The sequence below is a fragment of the Sarcophilus harrisii genome, chromosome 3 (genome assembly GCF_902635505.1).
Source record: "Sarcophilus harrisii chromosome 3, mSarHar1.11, whole genome shotgun sequence".
In the NCBI taxonomy this organism is placed as follows: domain Eukaryota; kingdom Metazoa; phylum Chordata; class Mammalia; order Dasyuromorphia; family Dasyuridae; genus Sarcophilus; species Sarcophilus harrisii.
Window position 1 is genome coordinate 450,269,547 of NC_045428.1, and position 9,273 is coordinate 450,278,819.

The following is a 9,273-nucleotide window of genomic DNA, read 5'->3' on the forward strand; positions in this document are numbered from 1 at the left end:
CCAGGCAAGTGGTTTTGCTAGGACAGGAAGACAGAACTCACTCAAGGGGGAGATACCCTATGAGACATCAGTGAGTGAAAAAATCTCCTCACCCTCAAGGAATCTGCTTTCATCTAGATTTATCATCATCTAGATTTCATCTAGATTATCATCATCTAGATTTCATCTAGATTATCATCATCTAGATTTAACAGGGGTCCTCAAACTATGGCCTGTGGGCCAGATGCAGCAGTTGAGGATGATTATCCCCCTCATCCAGGGCTATGAAGTTTCTTTATTTGAAGGCCCACAAAACAAAGTGTTTGTTTTTACTATAGTCCGGCCCTCCAGCAGTCTGAGGGACAGTGAACTGGTCCCCTGTTTAAAAAGGTTGAGGACCCCTGACTAGAACTTAGTTCCTATCACCAGTACTGATTTGAGTCCCACTCTTGTTATAGAAATTTCCCTCATTCATTTCATCTGTAACTTAAAGCCTTAGAGAGTTGTTTCAGACATTAAGAGAATAAATGATTTGGTCATGGTCATATAGTTCATAGGTGTCAAAAGGAGAATGATCCCAGACTTTTTTGAGGTCAAAGCTTCTATTTACTATGCTACCTTACATGGTGAAATTTGACTCATTACAATTATGGTAGAATGGCAAACTAAACGTGAATCTCTGTATTTGAGAACTAATTAAAGAAATAAATGTCGAAATAGTACAAAGTACTCAGAAAAGCCTTTCTCTTCTGTATCTTCAATGAGTTCTCTTTTTTTCCCTTGGCTAATATATTTCTATAATGTGTATGCCTTTAGATAAGTCTGGCATTACAAATCTTGTTCTAGACAGAACATCAAATAACTTCTTAAGAAAAGAGCATATGAATGAATAGTGAGCTAAAAATTGAAGACACTCTCAGCAATTCTCATGAACTTTCTCTGAGAAAATGTCTTGGATTTCTCTCCTTCCATCGAGAGTCAAGATTTATAATATTTCTCCCCAGGTATTAATATCTAGATTTGGCTTCAGAGGAGAGAGTGATACTGGTAACTTTGCACAGCCTAACCTCTCTTAAATCCAATTCACTTGCAAGTCATAACATCACCTTTCTGATATCATGACTCTTTTCCATAACAAAGGACAAACAGCAAATTTAGCTCTCTTCACCAGACTACACTTTGGTGCTGGGTGCCTTATATGGTTTAGTAAGATCTCTTCCCTGAGGTTCACTGTGTTTGCTAAACAATATATGGTAGAAATAGGAAAAAAATTACCAAGAGTACTGATGTGATCAAATTAAATGAGATCCTGGAGAAAATGAGATGACTTCTTGGACCCAACAAGGTTAGCTGAGGAGGACTATGATAGTAGTTGGGGAGTCAGGGGATTGGTGGGACCATGGTGGTATGTACAGAGTAATGACTAAGAATGATATAATGACTTTCACTGAGAGTCAGGGAATAGTCTCATTCTAATTAACAGCACCATTTCATATCTGGATCAATTCAATAACCATCCGGTTGCTTTTTCTGCCTCAAGACTTTATCATTCTAGACCAATCTCTGCTTAGCTTTCACACTGATCTTCATAAAGCACAAATATTACAATTTCAACCTCTTATTCAATAAACTTCAACGGCTCCTATTTACCTTCTGCATCAAATGTAAGATGTTCTGTTTGTATTATAAAGCCCTTCACAACCTGGCCCCTCTCACCTTTTCAGTTTCTTAAACCTTATTCCTCTTCACATACTGTGCTATTTAATGACATCAGCTTCCTTGCTGGTCCACACATCACATTCCATCTCTGAACTGTGCATTTGCACCAGTTTCACTGACAATTTTGCTTGCCTGCAATCCTCTTTCTCCTTGTCTTCACATCCTGTCTTCCTTATATTTTTTAAAGTCTCTGATAAAATTCTGCCTTCTTTAAAAATTTTTTCCCAGTGTTCCTTAATCTTAGTATTTTTCTTGTTGATTATGTCCAATTTATGTAGCTTGTTTATGTGTAATTTTTTTGCCTGTTTTCCTTCACATTAGGATATGAGTTCCTTGAGAACAGGGACTATCCTATGTCTATTTCCCCATCTCTTAGCACAATGTCCAGCACATAGTAAGGACTAACTAAATGCTTGTGAAATAGCCTTGACTTCTCAGTACACTCAATGAAAAGTGGATTCACCTGCTTTTAGTAAAGAATCCAAGGAACTTATTTTGTCTATTGCGTCAATGAAGGCTTAGTTAAGAATGTAAGGAGGTGACAGTGGGGAGGATTTTTCTAATTGTTTTACATTCATTGTCCTTGTTATCTGAAATGTGTATATAAATTCTAACAGCCATTTATACTAATGACAGCTTTTTTTGTTGTGTGCATAGTTTATAAAAGAGAGAAAAAAATTTCTCCTTTTAAAAGTTAGATTTTTTTTCTACTCAGTATTGTTAAGCTCTGCTCAGTGCCAAAGAGAACCAAAGACACAAAGCTATAAAGAAAGAACAGACAATATCACCCATTAACTTTACAAAAGTAGTCCTGGAGTTGTTTTCTTTCTTTTAAAAACAAAAACAAACAAAAAAAAAGATGAGTTAGAAAACCGCTCATTATGAGAAATAAAAATTGTTTCCACTTCAATGTGGGAAGCTTTTGGGAACTGGCCCTTTTCACATGGCTTCCCATAGGCTTAGAGAAATTTGTCTTATATTATTTGGCTTCAAGTACCAGAAGTAGGATCAATAGGTGGAAGGCATAAAAGAAGTCTATTTGGACCATATATGTATAAGTGTGGATAAATAGAAATATATTATATTTATATACATATATTGACACATATAATTTTAAATTTAGAATTTTAAGACAAAAAGCTGTGCAAAAGTGGTATGGCTGTTCTGGAAGATAATTGGTTACCACTCCCTGGAAGTCAGGCGAATACCGGATGAATACTTGTTAGAGATATAATAAAGGGGCATCTTGGTCCAGATTTGGCTGGACGATCTTTGAGGTCATTTACTTCTGGGATTCTGTGATTTTTCAGATTCGTGAATGATTGGCAAGGTGATATTTTGTGACCTATAGATGGTATCATATTGGAAGAAATTAGAAAGAATGAAAAAGATAAACAATAAGTATACTTCAATTCAACAAAAAAAAAATTATTGTGTCTATTCTATGAAAAATACAATTTTGTATCTTGGGGAATATAAAGGCAAAAGTGGAAGCTACTTGGAGTACAAAATAGAAATATTGGATTCGGAATCACAAGAACTTGAGTTCAAATACTAACTTACATACTTTTTAGCTGAGTGACCCTGGACAAGTCACTTATTCTCAAACCTAAATGTCCTCATTTGTAAAATGAGGATGATAATAACATCTACCTTAGAGAGTTTTTGTAAGGATTACATGAGTTAACATACTGAAGACATGAGTCTTACTGTATAAATATTAGAGAGTAATTGAACAATCCTTACTTTTAAGGAGATTACATTATTTAAGCTATATGAAAGTTCTATAAATCCTAATGCATTTATATATATATATGTTAGATTATGATAACTTTATAATACTTGCCTTCATGGAGATTTTATTCTTTTGGGCAAAGAAGATACAGCATGTATGCTGAGGAGCAAATCAAAGTCAATTTGAGAAGACAGAGAGCATATACACCTGGGATAATCAATGTCACTTGACCCAATCCTTGAATGTAGTTTAAGATACAAGACTAAGAAGTGTGCTGGAATAAACTTCAGGTGGAGAAGGATGAAGGCGATGGAGGTGGGGATGGATGAGACTGTGTGATGGACGGAGATATGACAATACAAAATACAGAGATGTTGAATTCTGAGAACTGCTAGTGGGCTAATTTGGTTGAAATTTAACATGTACAAAGGGGAGAAACATAAAATAAGTCTGAAAAGGGATTTTAAAGATAGATGATGTAGAACTTTAAAAAGCAGGCAGGGTGAAGAGGTTTTATAAAAATTATATTCCAAAGGCAATGGAAAGCAGTGAAGGGGGCCTCTCCAAGGCACTTAAAGGCAATACCCTAGGTAGTATGAAATAAACATTTGTTCTTTAATATTTGTGCTTCATTAAAAATGTGAAGAAATAACTTCCCAAGAGATGAGAAAGGCAAAGACCCTTGCAAAATTTCTTTGGAGATTCTTAGTACTTATCTGAGTTGGACAGCCTGACTTTGAGGAGTTTAAAACTTAAAGAGAGGAAGGGCAGAGTTTCATGTGGGATGCTGGGGGATGGTGAGAAAAAAATGACTCAAATGGTCATTTCTGGCCCTATTATCAGTTATGATGGATGGGTGGTAGAGAGGCAGGAGGAGAAATGTCTATTTAAAGCTGGCAATTAAGAAAGTATGTCTAAGTACAGAGAAAATGGCAGTGCCGATTGACTGTTGATGTGTCTGATGAAGCAGGACTACTTCCCCTACAAACTGACACAGCTGCATTAATGTGGCTTTAAATAGCAGTTCTCATCTGCCTATGATGGAGCTGTGAAGGAGAGTGCCTCGTCACCTGTGGGCTTATAAATGTAGATTATTCCCCTTTGACTAGAAATCATTTCTACCTGGATTCCTCCTCCAGTGTTGAATCCTGCTTTTCCATTGTCTCCAAAATGAGCACTAAACATCAATTTGTGTTTTGGCTTTGGCCCTCTCTGTATGTTGGGTGATACTGAGGTACATTAACCTTATGCTTTTTTAATTTCCACTTGTACTTTTTTAAAATGCCAAGTGTAATTGCGGTGATTTACCCAATTGCTTTCATGTACATGTAGTCAGACAGGTTTATGATGCTGGGATACACGAGTCACTGAGCAAAATTAAGGCATCATTATCTAAGACTATGACTGTAGCTTAGTTATAGGAGGAAAAAAATGCAGGTGGGAAAAGATCTGATTCTGAACTTAAAGAGACCTTGTCACATAGGCACATTCTAAATATATCCCACCACATCAGAAATCCTATTGAATTTAGTTATGCTTTCTCTGCATTTCCTTTCACCAATATTGCTGAATATCAAGATCACTGGGTGTTAAGAGTTGCATTCTCTTGTAGTTGTAAATTAAAACATATTTCCATTTTCTCCCTCAGGAGGAAATGATAGCAACCACATTTTAATTTATTTATTTTTTTCCCTAGTGAGGCACTGAGTAGGAACCATTTTCTGGGGAAGGATGAAAGAGGCAAAGCTCATTGAGAAAATAATTCTGCCTGCGTCTTCTGAGTTGTATCCTATGAGAGTAGCAGCATTGCCATCTCTATGTTTGGAGGTTGTTCCTTCACAATGGGGTTTGTGACTGGGAACTATGATTTATGATGCTCAGAGAAAAAAAGGTGACAGTATACATGAGGACAGGGAGTGAGAAGTTCATTACAATAAACTGGCTAATCACATCACAGATTTGTGATTTGCTTTTTGCACAATTCATTTTTTTAAAGACATTATATTGTAATAAAGCTTTTAGAACAATTGTTTATATTGAGTGGACCAAATATGGCTCCCCAGTAAGGATTGAATTGATCCCAGTGGATCCTTGAATCCATAATTTCAACAAGTATCACCATTTTGATCTTTAATTAATTCCTACAAAATATATAATTTTAAAGTGTTTTTTTTGTAGAAGCATAACCCATGCAGCCAAATTAGAAGGAAAGCAAGAAACTAGGGGAAATTATTAGAGCAAGTTTCTCTGATAAAGGCCTCATTTCTCAAATATAGAGGGAATTGAATCATATTTATAATATGAATCATTCCCCAATTGATGAATGATCAAAGGATAGGAACAGGCTTTTTCAGAAGAGGAAACCAAAGCTATCTATAGTCCTAAAAAAAATGCTCTAAAGAAGTATTGATTAGAGAAATGCAAATTAAAATAATCCCGATGTACTATCTAAAACCAATCAGATTGATTAATATAACAGAAAAGAAAAATGACAAAAGTTTGATGGGATCTGGAAAAGTTGGGAAAATAATATAGTGCTGGTAGAATTGTGAGCTGATTCAGCCATTATAGAAAACAATGTGGAACTATGCTGAAAGGGCTATAAAAATGTCTCCAGATATATCAACACTGTCTGTACCCCAAATAATTTTTTTTCAAAAAAGGAACAAATTATTTGTACAAAAAATGTTTATAGCAGATCTTTCTCTAGTGGCAAAGAATTGGAAATTGAGGGGATGCCCAACAATTGGGGAATGACTGAGCAAGTTGTGGCATATGAGTGTGATGGATTATTATTGTGCTACAAGAAATGACAAATAGGATGCTTTCAGGGAAAAAAAAAGATCTGGCAACATAAACTTATGCAAAGAGAAGTGAGCAGAATCGGAGAACACTATACATAGTAATCGTAATATTGTAAGATGATCAATTGGGAATGACTTAGTTATTCTCAGTAATATAGTGATAATTTCAAAGGACTAATATGAAAAATGCTATTCACCTCCAAAGTGAGAACTGATGAAGTTTGAAAGGAGATGGAAACATATTTTTTTCATTATAGTCTGTTTTCTTTTACAACATGGTTTATAAGGAAATGTTTTGCAATACTGAACATGTATAATGATATCAAATTTCCTGCATTCTCATAGAGGGAGAAGATGAAAAAGGGAAGAAAAAAGTTTGAAACTCAATATTTTTTTTTTAAAAATGAATGTTAAACATTTTCTTTACATATAATTGGAAAAAGTAAAATATAAAAATTTCATAGCAAAATATATCCATATCCTCATGTTCATAGAAAGAAAGATAAACACAGATAAAATAGAAAGAGACAGAGGCAGAAAGACAGAGGCCCAGGAAAATAAGCAAACATACCTTCTATAGACTGAATAATGTCTGTCTGTATTCATTCTAGGAATGAAGATGAAAAGCTTCCCCCCAGAATCATGGGGTGTATGTTTTCCATTTTGGAAAAACCTGGAAATATGTGCACAGTTAAAGATAAATCCCATTAGTAATTTAGATGAATACCATCTTAATATCTGAATATCTAAATACCAGATACGCCACTAATCTTGTGGGCAAGTGATTAAATAATATTAGATTGATAAATAAAGAGAAAATAAGAAGTATTTGGGAGAGGAGAAATACATCAATATGTATGTGGGGAGAGTCAAGATGAAAAAGAGTGGTTTAATACATACTCTATTCGGTGTTAACAAGTCAGAGATGGTACACATTTAGACATTTTCCAGTCTCAGAGAGCTATCATAAGGTTAATATGGGTCACTTACTCTGCCTAGGTCCTCTGACTGAAACCAAGATTAGTAATGCATGGCTGAAATTTAAGGTAGAAAATTCACAGGACATAAAGATTAAAAGTGTGAGGAGTATAACTGCATCACTATATGTAGGTGGGAATCAGACCTGATTGGCCAGAAAGAGCTGGGATTTAAATTCAACTGACCTGGAGAGGTCAAATAGATTTCTAAGGTACAGACAAGTGCATGATAAACCTTAGTGTGCAGCTAAGCTAGAGGAGGAGTAACCCAGTTAGAAGCAGTCCATAAACCAAGACAAAATCAACAAGTGTGCCAGTGGACAGCGATGTGGACCTCTGGATTTAGGGTGAGTTAATTGCTCTCTGCCCCATCATATCCATCCAGTTGCTTGCTATGTTCACACAATCTTGGTCTCACAAGTTTTAATCAGCTAAGAAATCAGAGGCCTGAACATCAATCTTGCCACTTAGTAAGAGAGGAGAGATATGCTATAATCACTTTGCAGTGACTAAGAGCTTTCTTGTGAGGTTGTGAACTATGGATATATATATATATATGGTTCAAATCCTCATTAATTCTCTTCTCCTTCACCTCGATCACTTGGAGACCAGTTCTCAGGTGAGCTTCCTTCAAAGCTCAACTCAAGCAGCTCTTCCAAGGTGTCCCTTCCCCAGTGCCTCCTCCTCAAATTATCTTGTATTCACATATATTATTTGTAAATATTGATCTCATGTGTGTTTTTTTCCCAATAGAATATTAATTTCTTGAAAGCAGAAGTTTCCAGGCTTGTCTTTCCATCTCCAACATCTAGCATATGGTCTGACACAATAGGACCTTAATATATTAATATTGATAATGATGGTGATAATAATAAGCTAGCATTTATACAGCACTTTAAAGTTTGCAAACCATTTTTGCATATATTATCTTAACAGATCTTCACAATAACCCTATTATTATCCCCATTGTGCAGATAAGGTAACTGAATTTAAGAGACTTTTCTGGACGCACTCCCCTAGTAAGGGTTTTGGACATGATGTGAATCCAGGTCTTCCCAACAACAAGCCCATCACTTCCTATACTACGCCATACTGCCTTCTGGAGTCAGTTCATTAGAAAATGGGCAGCCAGATAATTTGGCTGACTTCCAGGGGAACAATGTGCTCCCTGGGACAGAGAAGGAGATTGATTCTGGCCCAGGCTTTCAGTTCTGAGCCTCAGCTTTGCATTCGACAAGAAAATGATCAGTATACAATAGGAAAATGATTGGTGTTCTGTTTGACATTTTGTTTCCTTGGTGCACAGCACATCCAAAAGCTAATATGCAATCATCTAAAAACAAAACAAACTCAAACCTCTGGAAACCTCTCTATCTTGAATTAAGGAGCGAAGTGGAAGGGTTAAGGGGAGTGGGTTGTCAGAACAGTAGAAGCTTGAAAACTGAAATAATGCTCTTTTTCTTTCCCCTGTCTGTTCCTTTGGAATTATGGTCCCATGGATGTTGGCTGGTGTTAAGGACTATTTTTAAACCCTGCCGGCATTCAGATATGTCCCCTTTGTGCTTATTCATACAAGGAAACCATTTTCTCTCTCCTTATTAAAGAAATCACAAATATCAGCTGTGGTTTGGCCACATGCTGGCTTATCTTTTGCCAAGCCCCAGAAAGTCTAAGTAGCTAGCAAAATCAGACCAGGATTAGAACTATCTTGGAATCATGCACAGAGATACTAACCAAAGTATCCCCACTGTTGTGATCTTCCACTTGGAGAGGATGGAATGGAGTGGACCTGTGGCAATTAAGCTCCCTTGTTCCTAATCTGACGAGCTCGTCTGGCCCTTCCATGAGTAGTCTTGTGATATGAGAAATTTGTGGTACTCAGGAAAAGGGAGATTCCCCCCATGGACATTTACAAAATGGCCCTTGATCCCAGAGGAGCCTTCTGGCGGCACTGTAATGTGGAGCTCAGGCAAGTCCTGTCTGCCTTTTTCTGTCCCGAGGTTCCCATCCATCCCCTCATATTCCCCTTCTTGATAGCATCCCGACCCTCCCTTGCCGT

The 9,273-nt window shown here is 36.5% G+C and overlaps 1 protein-coding gene across 3 annotated transcripts in view; it reads left to right on the forward strand.

Moving 5' to 3' along the window:
* The window catches only part of OPCML (opioid binding protein/cell adhesion molecule like), a 1,459,533-nt gene that overhangs the window by 907,714 nt on the left and 542,546 nt on the right, over positions 1–9,273 (forward strand). The gene's annotated exons all lie outside the window — the stretch shown is intronic.